The sequence below is a fragment of the Notamacropus eugenii genome, chromosome 4 (genome assembly GCF_028372415.1).
Source record: "Notamacropus eugenii isolate mMacEug1 chromosome 4, mMacEug1.pri_v2, whole genome shotgun sequence".
Lineage (NCBI taxonomy): Eukaryota > Metazoa > Chordata > Mammalia > Diprotodontia > Macropodidae > Notamacropus > Notamacropus eugenii.
This window is the reverse complement of record NC_092875.1, coordinates 290,777,459-290,789,767: the sequence shown is the minus strand read 5'-3', so window position 1 is coordinate 290,789,767 and position 12,309 is coordinate 290,777,459. Positions and strand designations below refer to the sequence as shown.

General features: G+C 37.7%; 1 protein-coding gene across 23 annotated transcripts in view; it reads left to right on the top strand.

Moving 5' to 3' along the window:
* Positions 1 to 12,309, top strand: part of NCOA2 (nuclear receptor coactivator 2) — a 346,666-nt gene that overhangs the window by 123,352 nt on the left and 211,005 nt on the right. The gene's annotated exons all lie outside the window — the stretch shown is intronic.

The window sequence follows — 12,309 nt, the reverse complement described above, 5'->3', positions numbered from 1 at the left end:
TCCTACCAAAATGAGTGTGCATTTTATTCTTTACTTTAGTGGAATGTGATGAGAGTAGACTTCATGTTTTTCTCTCACCTCCCCTCTTTATCCCTCCACTAATGAGTCTTTTGCTTGCCTCTTTTATGAGAGATAATTTGCCCCATTCCATTTCTCCCTTTCTCCTCCCAATATATTTCTCTCTCACTGCTTGATTTCATTTTTTTTTTTAAGATATGATCCCATCCTCTTCAATTCACTCTGTGCACTCTGCCTCTATGTATGTGTGCGTATGTGCATGTGTGTGTGTGTGTAATCCCACCCAGTACCCAGCTACTGAAATGTTTCAAGAGTTACAAATATTGTCTTTCCATGTAGGAATGTAAACAGTTCAACTTTAGTAAGTCCCTCATGACTTCTCTTTGCTGTTGACTTTTTCATGCTTCTCTTCATTCTTGTGTTTGAAAGTCAAATTTTCTTTTCAGCTCTGGTCTTTTCATCAAGAATGCTTGAAAATCCTCCATTTCATTGAAAGACCAGTTTTTCCCCTGAAGTATTATACTCAGTTTTTCTGGGTAGGTGATTCTTGGTTTTAGTCCTAGTTCCTTTGACTTCTGGAATATCCTATTCCATGCCCTTCAGTCCCTTAATGTAGAAGCTGCTAGATCTTGTGTTATCCTGATTGTATTTCCACAATACTTGAATTGTTTCTTTCTAGCTGCTTGCAATATTTTCTCCTTGACCTGGGAATTCTGGAATTTGGCCACAATGTTTCTAGGAGTTTCTCTTTTTGGATCTCTTTCATGCGGTGTTCTGTGGATTCCTTGAATATTTATTTTGCCCTCTGGTTCTAGAATCTCAGGGCAGTTTTCCTTGATAATTTTATGTAAGATGATGTCTAGGCTCTTCTTTTGATCATGGCTTTCAGGTAGTCCCATAATTTTTAAATTGTCTCTCCCGGATCTATTTTCCAGGTCAGTTGTTTTTCCAGTGAGATATTTCACATTATCTTCCATTTTTCCATTCTTCTCGCTTTGTTCTGTGATTTCTTGCTTTCTCATAAAGTCCTTAGCCTCCATCTGTGCCATTTTAATTTTGAAAGAACTATGTTCTTCAGTGAGCTTTTGAATCTCCTGTTCCATTTGGCTAATTCTGCTTTTGAAAGCATTCTTCTCCTCATTGGCTTTTTGAACCTCTTTTGCCAATTGAGTTAGGCTAGTTTTCAAGGTGTTATTTTCTTCAGCATTTTTTTGGGTCTCCTTTAGCAGGGAGCTGATCTGCTGTTCATGCTTTAACTTCATGTCTTTCATTTCTCTTCCCAGCTTTTCCTCTACCTCTCTAACTTGATTTTCAAAATTCTTTTTGAGCTCTTCCATGGCCTGAGCCCATTGGGTGGGCTGGGACACAGAATCCTTGATTTCTGTGTCTTTGCCTGATGGTAAGCATTGTTCTTCCTCATCAGAAAGGAAGGGAGGAAATGCCTGTTCACCAAGAAAGTAACCTTCTATTGTCTTATTTCTTTTCCCTTTTCTGGGCATTTTCCCAGCCAGTGACTTGACCTCTGAATATTCTCCTCACACCCACCTCACCTCCTGATCCTCCCAGCCAGCGTTTGGGGTCTGAGATTCAAATGCTGCTTCCAGCCTTAGGGCTTTTGGCGGGGGCAGGGCTGCTATTCAGTGTGAGATTAAGTTCAGATGGTCAGGTCAGGGCAGGGCCGCCTCTCAGGCTCAGTTCCCTCAGGGGGTTTATGCACAGACCTTCTACAATGGATCCAGGCTCCTGCCCCCTTGGGGAGCCCCGGTCTGCAGCCGCCTCTCAGCTTCTACCTCCTAGGGGGGCCTGAGTTATGGGGGCACCCCACTCCCCTCTTGACCTGCCAAAGAGACTCTCTCACCGACCCCCGTCACCTGTGGGTGGAGGGACTTGTGCGGCCGCTGGAGATCCCGTCCCTGAAGCCTGCTCGGATCTGTTTCTCTCGGTTTTGCGGCCGTGGCCGCAGCAGGTCTGGGCTGGGCTCCGCATCTGCAGTGCGACGGACCTTTTGCGAGAGGTTTGCAGGTCCCTCTGTGGGTGGAGGGACCTGCGTGGCCGCTGGAGATCCCGTCCCTGAAGCCCGCTCGGATCTTTTCCTCTTGGTGCCGCGACCGTGGCAGGGCTGCACTCAGCTCCCAGTCCCGGTGCCCAGTCCGCAGTGCGAAGGACCCCCCGCGAGAGGTTTGCAGGTCTCTCTGGAACAGAAATCTCCCTCGCTCCAATGTTCCGTGGCCTCTGGGTGCAGAATTCGCCGTGAGTTACTTCCCTGTAGCCGTTCTATGGGTTGTGGGTTCGGAGCTATGTGTATGTGCATCTTTCTACTCCGCCATCTTGGCTCTGCCCCCTGAGCAGCCCATTCTTACCTTAGCCCTGTGTAGAGGTCCTGCAGGCAGCTGATCTTTATCTCACACTGAATGGCGGGTGGCCCTGCCCATACAGCTTATCTGAATCTCAGACCCCAGTGCTGGCTTGGTAAAACTGGAGGCCAGGTGGTTGTGGAGAGGAAACTCACAGATTTTGGGCACAAAAATCTCTTCCTACTCCCAGACCAGTGTACATGCTTGATTGTGGCACGTTGGAGGAACTGAGATCTTACAAATTTCCAGAGTATACCCTACTCTTGACAAAGGACCCAAAAGTCAAGTAACTGGTTGGGAAAATGCCCAAAAAAGGGGAAAAAAAATAAGACTATAGAAGGTTACTTTTTTGGTGAACAGATAATCTTCTCCCATCCTTTCTAATGAGGAAGAACAGTGCTTACCATCAGTGAAAGACATAAAAGTCGAGGCTTCTGTATCCCAAACATCCAAAATAAATATTCAATGGGCCCAGGCCATGGAAGAGCTCAAAAAGGATTTTGAAAATCAAGTAAGACAGGTAGAGGAAAAATTGGGAAGAAAAATGACAGAGATGCAAGAAAATCATGAAAAGCAAGTCAACAACTTGCTAAAGGAGACCCAGAAAAATGCTGAAGAAAATAACACCTTTAAAAATAGGCTAACTCAATTGACAAAAGAGGTTCAAAAAGCCAATGAGAAGACGAATGCCTTCAAAAGCAGAATTAGCCAAATGGAAAAGGAGGTTCAAAAGCTCACTGAAGAAAATAGTTCTTTCAAAATTAGAATGGAACAGATGGAGGCTAATGACTTTATGAGAAACCAAGAAATCACAAAACAAAACCAAAAGAATGAAAAAAATGGAAGATAATGTGAAATATCTCAATGGAAAAACAACTGACCTGGAAAATAGATCCGGGAGAGACAATTTAAAAATTATGGGATTACCTGAAAGCCTTGATCAAAAAAAGAGCCTAGACATCATCTTTCATGAAATTATCAAGGAAAACTGCCCTGATATTCTAGAACCAGGGGGCAAAATAAATATTGAAAGAATCCACTGATCACCTCCTGAAAGAGATCCAAAAAAGAGAAACTCCTAGAAACATTGTGGCCAAATTCCAGAGTTCCCTGGTCAAGGAGAAAATATTGCAAACAGCTAGAAAGAAACAATTCAAGTGTTGTGGAAATACAATCAGTATAACACAAGATCTAGCAGCTTCTACATTAAGGGACTGAAGGGTGTGGAATATGATATTCCAGAAGTCAAAGGAACTAGGACTAAAACCAAGAATCACCTACCCAGCAAAACTGAGTATAATACTTCAGGGGAAAAAACTGGTCTTTCAATGAAATAGAGGACTTTCAAGCATTCTTGATGAAAAGACTAGAACTGAAAAGACAATTTGACTTTCAAACACAAGAATGAAGAGAAGCATGAAAAGGTGAACAGCAAAGAGAAGTCATGAGGGACTTACTAAAGTTGAACTGTTTACATTCCTACATGGAAAGACAATATTTGTAACTCTTGACACTTTTTTCAGTATATGGGTAGTTGGTGAGATTACACACAGACACACAGACACACACACACACACAGAGACAGAGAGCACAGGGCGAATTGAATAGGATGGGATCATACCTTTAAAAAATGAAATTAAGGGGTGAGAGAGAAATATATTGAGGGAGAAAGGGAGAAATGGAATGGGGCAAATTATCTCTTTTAGAGGCAAGTTAAAGACTTTTTAGTGGAGGAAAAAAGCGGGTAGGTGAGAGAAAAAACATGAAGCTTACTCTTATCACATTTGACTAAAGGAGGGAATAAAATGTGTACTCATATTGGTATGAAAACCTTTCTTAAGATTCAGGAAAGTGGGAGAGAAAGGGGATAAGCAGGGTGGGGGGGGATGATGGAAGTGAGGGCAGTGGGAGGAGGGAGCAATTAGAAGTCAACACTCTTGGGGAGGGACAGGGTCAAAAGAGAGAATAGAAGCAGTGGGGGGCAGGATAGGATGGAGGCAAATATAGTCTTGCACAACACAACTGTTATGGAAGTTATTTGCAAAACTATACAGATATGGGCATACTGAATTGCTTGCCTTCCCAATGGGGATGGGTGGGGAGGGAGGGAGGAAGAAAAGTTGGAACTCAAAGCTTTAGGAACAACTGTTGAGTATTGTTCTTGCAACTAGGAAATAAGAAATACAGGTAATGGGGTATAGAAATTTATCTTGCCCTACAGGACAAAAGAGAAGATGGGGACAAGGGAAAGGAGGGATGTGAGAAGGGAGGGCAGATTGGTGATAGGGGTAATTAGAATGCTCGGTGTTTTGGAGTGGGGAGGGGAGAAATGGGGAGAAAATTAGAAACTCAAAATTTTGTGGAAAGGAATGTTGAAAACTTAAATAAATAAATTAAAAAAAAAATAACATCATTTCTCCTTCTAAGGAAACCTCCCTGTTTGTTTTTATCCTGGTAACTATATGGAATGAAAATTAGTGAACAGTAAAATTGTTAACACTTTGATATACTAGTGCATCAGCTCATTCCTGCTGGGTGTTTGTCTTCATTCTTAAGTGCTGTGTTTTCTGATAAGGGCTCATGTAACACAGTGAAAGTGTTGCTGTAGCAGTTTTAAGGTACAACATCTCTGCAGATGATTCCCAGATTAATTAATCTGGTCCTGGTTGTTCTCCTAATCTATATAGTTTTGCATCACCAGCTGCCTATTAAACATTTTGAACTGTATCTCCTATAGGCATCTCAATTTCAGCATGTCCCATTCCAAACTCATCACTTTTCCAACCCCAAATCAAGTTTATCTAAACATTTTTTAAACAAGGACCCCCATCCACCCTAGTCTCTAGCTCCCAGGTTTACAACCTTTGAATTATCTACTCTTTCTTGCCCACCCCAACATTTCCAATATGTTAAATGTTATCCTTTCTACCTTCGCATCTTCTGTTAGATACACTTGCCCTTCTTTCCACTTAAATAACTACCACATAGTATAGACTCTAATTAGCTTCTTGCCTGAATTATTGCACACAGTCCCTTCTCGTTGGAAGCTTTAAGTCTCTCCCCACTGTATGCATCTTCCTCATACTTGCCAAAGTGGATTTTCTAAAGCATGGGTCTGATCATGTCACCTCTTCTACTTATAATCTCTGATGGTTTCTGCTTACTTCAAGGAGCAATTATAAGTCCCTCAATTTGGTATTTAAAATTCTTCTGCCTTTTTAATGCATTATTTGTCTCCAGACACGCCAGGATCCTGCTGCCCTTTGCTTCGGCCTACATCCTGTCTTTTTCTCTTGCCTTTGCTCTAGCTGTCTCAAATACCTTGAATGTTCTCTCTCCTTCCCTTAGCATCTCTGTCTTCCTTTAAGACTTAGTTCAAGGGTTACTTCCTCTAGGAGGCCATACCCCCACCCCTTCTGTTACCTTTCTCTTGACAAATACATTTCATCTACTCTTTATGTATCTTACCTTTATTTTAAATGAAGAAAAAAAATGTCTTAAGTTGATTTTCCTTGAGAAGAATGTTAGTGTCATAATACAAGTGAAAATACTGAGCTATCTGTCATTGAAGATACATGCAAACACCATGTCTGGGTTTTCTCCTGTGTAAATTGGGATAATACCGTCTGTGTCCTGCAAGAAATAATTAGTGTTTGTCAGATACTTTGAGAGGCAGGTCTCAAAGCTGTAAATAGTCATTAAAAAGTTATTGCATCAGTTGGTATGACTGGTTCACACTGCTCCAAAGAGGATGAGTGAAGACCAGGAAAGCAGGCATCTTGCAGATATGAAAGAGGAGAGTTATGTAGGTGTTTTGATAACTACACGTGATTCATTGTTTTACCATGAAGCTTTTAATTGTGGCATCATAACTATTTCAATAAATCAAAATTTTTATTGATAACTTAAAGACGACAGTAATGTTGCCACTTCTTAAGTCCAACACACTAGCTTAGCTGTGTTTGACAGTTTCATTCTTTACTACTGATCACTTTACTTAAGAGGAGGGAGGCATGCATCCTTCTTTCTCCACCAGGAAGCCTTTCCTAACCTCCCTACCTTCCTCTTCTTGTAGTACTTTGGTTTTTTTAAAAAAATTCTTTTGTTCAATTGTGTTTTTTTTTACTTTGATTATTTGTATATATGTAATTATCCTTTTGCCAGACTCTAAACTTCATGACAACAGGGAATCCATTTTATTTAAACTATATTTTGCACAGGGCCTAGCACTACCCTACCAGTAATGGGTCCCTAATAAATGCCTGTTGAACTGAATTAAATGAGATCTCTGCAAACTTCAGGAGTTTTGAAACGCGTGTTTTCTGTGTGCCAATAGCTATATCTTCTGTGATGTATTATGTATTTTCTAGATTTATAAGTACTGTAAATAGTAATTTTAGGGGAGGTGGGGAGGCAATTGGAGCTAAGTGACTTGACAACACACAGCTAGTAAGTGTTGGATTTTGACTCAGATCTTCCTGACTCCAGTGCTGGTGCTCTGTTCACTGTACCACCTAGCTGCCCCTGTAGATGGTAACCTTTAGCACCAAATTTTCATAGTTATTCTTTCATTTGAAAAGACTAGGCACTGAAATACTTTGCTCTCCTACCCATGGTTTTATATAGTTCTCTTTTTAAATTAATCAGCATAGCACCTGATACATTATGGTCTCATCAATGTATGTACTTCCTCCATTGATGAAGATCACTACCCAGTCACACCTTTCTATCCTTTCTTCCTCTTACACACATTCCTCTAAATCAGCCACTGGGGACCCAGACAGTGAACTGTGGTCCTCTCTTTGGGCTCTAGTACTTGCTGGCTAGTTTTGTTACCTTTAGCAAATGACAACAAGCACTTAAGGAAAAAAAGAGATTTATATTGATGCCTTTTGTTTTCATAGTGCACAAAATTTCCCCAACATTCTGCTTTCTTCTTCCAGAGAGAGATTTTATACAATAAAGAATTTTGAAAAGAGAGAGAAAAATCAACAAAACTGATTAATGTAATTAATGTACTGTGATTAATGTGATTTTTAAAATCTGAAAATATATGCATTGACCTCCCACCATTACAAAAGAGTACAAAAGTGTACTTTTTCCTGGTGGCCATGCTTGTTCCATGTCATTTTTCAACATTTACTTTTTTTCCCCTGATGGTAGTTTTCTCCATTTACCTTGTTGTAGCTATTATCTCTTGTAAGCATTTCTTTCTTTAAAAAAAAAAAAATTTACTTTATTAAATGTATCTGAATTACATGTAAAAAATTTTAACATTCATTTTAAAAAATATTTTATTTCCCCCATTATATGTAAAGATAACTTTTAATATTAAAATTTTTTAAAATTTTGAGTTCCTAATTTTTTCCTCCCTAAAACATATTTCCATATTAGTTATGTTGTGAGAGAAGAAACAGACAAAAATTTTAAAAATAAACAAAGTGAAAAATAATGTGCTTTTCAATTTGCATTCAGAGTCCATCAGTTCTTCCTCTGGATATGGTTAGCGATTTTTCATCGTGAGTCCTTTGTGATTGTCTTAGATCATTGTATTGCTGAGAATAGCTAAGTTATTCACAGTTGATCATCATAAATATTATTTTTACTCTATATAATGTACTCCAGGTTTTGCTTATTTCATTTTGCATCAGTTCATGTAAGTCTTTCTAGGTTTCTCTGAAATAAGCCTGTTCTTCATTATGGAGTAATAGTATTCCATTACTGTCATATACTATAATTTGTTTAGCCATTCCCTAATTGAAGGGCATCCTCTTAATTTCCACATTTTTGCCACCAAAGGCATCCTCTTAATTTCCAGTTTTTTGCCACCACAAGAAAGAGCTGCTATGAATATTTTTGTACAAAGAGGTCCTTTTCCCTTTTTTTCCTCTCTTTGGGATACAGACTTAGTAATGGTATTGCCGGATCAAAGTGTATACAGAGTTTAGGCATAGTTCCAAATTGTTCTCCAGCATGGCTGACTCAGTTCACAGCTCCTATCTACAGTGCATTAGTGTCCCACTTTATCACTTTCTTTTTCTGTCATATTAGCTGTATTAGGTATGGGGTGGTACCTCAGAATTGTTTTCATTTGTATTTCTCTAATCATAGTGATTTAGAACATTTTTTCATATGACTATACATAGCTTTGATTTCTGTATCTGAAAACTGCCTCTTCATATTCTTTGCCCATATATCAGTTGGGGAATGACTTGTATTCTTATAAATATGACTCAGTTCTCTACATATTTGAGAAATGAGGCCTTTATCAGTAACACTTGCTATAAAAATTGTTTCCCAGCTTTTTGTTTTCTTTCTAATCTTTGCTGTATTGGTTTTGTTTGGGTAAAACCTTCTTAATTTAGTAAAATCAAAATTATCCATTTTACATGTAGTAATACTCTCTATCTCTTGTTTGGTCACAAAGTCTTCCCTACTCTATAGATCTGACAGGTAAAGTATTCCTTGCTCTTCTAATTTGTTTGTGGTATCACCTTTATGTCTAAATCATGCACCCATTTTGACCTTATCTTGATATGCAGTGAAAGATGTTGGTCCATATCTAGTTTCTGCCTTACTGTTTTCCAGCTTTCTCAGCAGTTTTTGGCAAATAGTGAGTTCTTGTTCCAAAAGCTGGGACTTAATCAAATACTAGGTGACTGTGGTCATTTACTACAATGCATTGTGACCCTAACAAACCCCCTGTTCCACCATTCTCTTTCTTAGCCAGTGCCAAATAGTTTTGATGATTACTACTTTATAATACAGTTTGAGATCTGGTACGACTAGCCCACCTTCTCATTTTTTTTTTCATAAAATCCCTTGATATTCTTGAACTTTTGTTTTTTCAGATGTTATTTTTTTCCAACTATAAATTTTTTTTTGGTGATTTGGTATGGCACTTAATAAATAGATTAATTTAGGTAGAATTTTTATTTATATTATATTGGCTTGGCCTCCCATGAGCAATTCATATTTTTCTAATTGTTTAGGTCTTACTTTATTTGTGTGAAAAGTGTTTTGTAATGACAGTGTTCATAGAGTTTTAAATTTGTCTTGGCTGGTAGATTCTCAAGTACTTTGTATTGTTTAAATGGAATTACTCTTTCTTTCTCTTGCTGCTGGGCTTTGTTGGTATTATATAGAAAAGTTAATGATTTATGTGTGTTTATTTTATATCTTTTAACTCTGCTAAATTTTTGAGTTTCAAATTCTCTCCCTGATTCTGCCCATCCTGAACCCCTTGAAAAGGCAAGCAATATGATGTTGATTATACATGTGACATCATGCAAAACACATTTCCATATTAGTCATTTTGCAAAAGAAAACACAAAACAAAAAACTCCAAGAAAAATAAAGTTTTAAAAGTATGCTTCATTCTTCACTCAGAGTTCATTAGTTCTCTTTCTCTAGAGGTGGTTTGTGTAAGCATTACTTAAATAAGCATCTTCAGATTGATGAACTTCATCGTTGGTAGGTAATATACAGACAGAACAAAGAAAGAAGCGATTTTCTTAGGTTTTCTAGTAACATGCGTTTATCACAGATTTTAAAATATGAGATATAGTGGTAAGAGAACAGACAATGTAAAAATGACTTTTCAAATTTGTTTACAATACAGCTTATAGAATTCTTTTTAGAAAAATAAGCATAAATCAGAAGACACATTCTCCTTTTTAAATGGAACTAATTATAGGGAAACTCTACATGAATTATAGCATTCTTTCACTGCATCACACTGCTTCCTTGAATCTCTGGTTACCTTTAAAATTCAGCTCAGGTGCATCTTGTACTGAAGCCTTCCTGATTCCCCAGGTGCTATTGTACTCCCTCCACAAACTAACCTGAGTTCAGAATTGACCTCATACACTTAATAACCAACTGTGTGGCCCTGATCAAGTCAAATGATCTCTATCTATGCTTCCATTTCCTCAACTTTCAAATGGGGATAATAATAGGGCCTACCTCCCAGAGTGGTTGTGAGAATTTAACATTTACTCTGTATTTTGGATTTTATAATAAACATAATTGTAGATTTTGAATACTTCATAATTTTCAGAATTGAAAATATGTTGAACTTTTTTTTTTGGCTTTTGATTTAATTGAAGTATATATGTATTGGGTATTTTAGGCCTGAAGTGTAGAAGAAATGAGGTCTGCTCTTAACATTTATGTAACTCCTTTCCCATTTAGTAGAGGGAATTGAGGTAAAATACATTCATTTTAATAGAAATTCCTGTTAGGAATTTTTATATAGTTGAAAAATTAAGCTTTTACAGTGTCAAAGACCATTGTGAGCAGAACAAGTTTGTATGTAACTTGTCAGGCTCATTTTACAAGTCCTGCCAGGATTTAAGTATGCATAGTTAATTCTGTTTGTATTCCCATATGTCACCCATTGCCTTGGAATAGCACTTTTCCCCCTTGGGGGTAGCTGTCCGACACCATACTGTGCTCTTTTTAAATTGCATGAAACGATAATTTGAATTTTGCACATGTATCTAATCTGCAGACCCTGTTTCCTAAGTATTAGCGTATATGTCATGGCAGCCTTAAATGTTTCCAGGTGTGACCAAAAACATACACATAAAATTGCTCTTAGATCATCATGGCCCAAAGGAATTACCACAGGATTTCAGATTTGGCAACAGTAATTGAAAAAAGAATGTTTATACTAACCCTGCTTTGTACACACACATTCTCTCTGATTCTTTGAGCTTTAAAAAAAAAACAAAACACAACATTAACTAAAACCTTAAATTCTGATTCAGCAATTTGAGTGTTTGAAAGAAAGTTTCTGTATTGTTTTGGAACTTTTTTTTTGAGATTTTTTTTTTTTCTTTTCTCCCACTTTGTCTCAAATTAATCCTGAAGCAAAAGTGGCCTTTCAGATGCCCCTGGTTACTTAGTGAAGTACAATCCCTGTACGTAAAATTTCCGATCAGTTATTGTAAAGTGGTTGGTCTTTTAATTTCTTTGAAATTTCAGCAGTGGAATAATGGCTTTCTATTACTAGTTCAAGGGAAATACTAAAAAGGAAATTAACATAGGAGAATATCACTTCCTATGAACAGAATTCCTGAAAATAGAAGGAAGACTGGCAACAGAAGTAGAAGTCTTAAGCAGATAAACCTCCCATGGAGCATGGTCTTTCAAGCTCTTATAAGTTATCAGTGAACATGTGCTACATGATCATGATTCTCTGTGGAACTGACGTTGTCTTATAGAATAGTTGTTACCCTGTAGTAAAAGAATCACTAACATGCTAGTGATATTCTCTTGAAAATTTTAATGAACTTCTGTAGAGTTCATAACTATTGGCAGTTGATATTTTTATCGCGTTTGCTGTGAAAATTTAAATAAGGGATGTGTGTGTGTGTGGTGTTGCTACTTTAAAATTTAGAATTTAGAATATATATATGTGGAGAGGAAGAGAGAGAGAGAGAGTGTGTGTAATTTTGAATTGCACTAGATTTCACCTTAAAGCCCACAAATATCTAAGTGAAAATTTGGAATTAATTTTTAAAGTGTGACAAAAAAGCTTCACAGATAAATTGTTTATAATTTCTTAAAGTACAAAGGCAAGTATTTGAAATGTGTTCCATGTGGTAGGTAAATATCTCATCCTTTATGAGGTTTAGAGGCAGCTAGAGGGGCACAGTGACACTGGGCCTGGAGCCAGGATGACCTGAGTTCAAATGTGGCCCCAGAGAATTACTATCAGTTTGATCCTAAGCAAGTTACTTAGCCTCTGTCTACTTTAGTTTCCTCAATTGTAAAATGAAGATAATATACCTACTTCCCAGTATTATTGTGAGGGTCAAATCAGTTAATGTTTGTAAGGAACTTGACAGCATAGTAGGTGCTTAATAAATGCTTATTTCCTTCCTTCATTCAATGGAAATTTGATTTTTTTAATTGACTCATATGGTCAGAT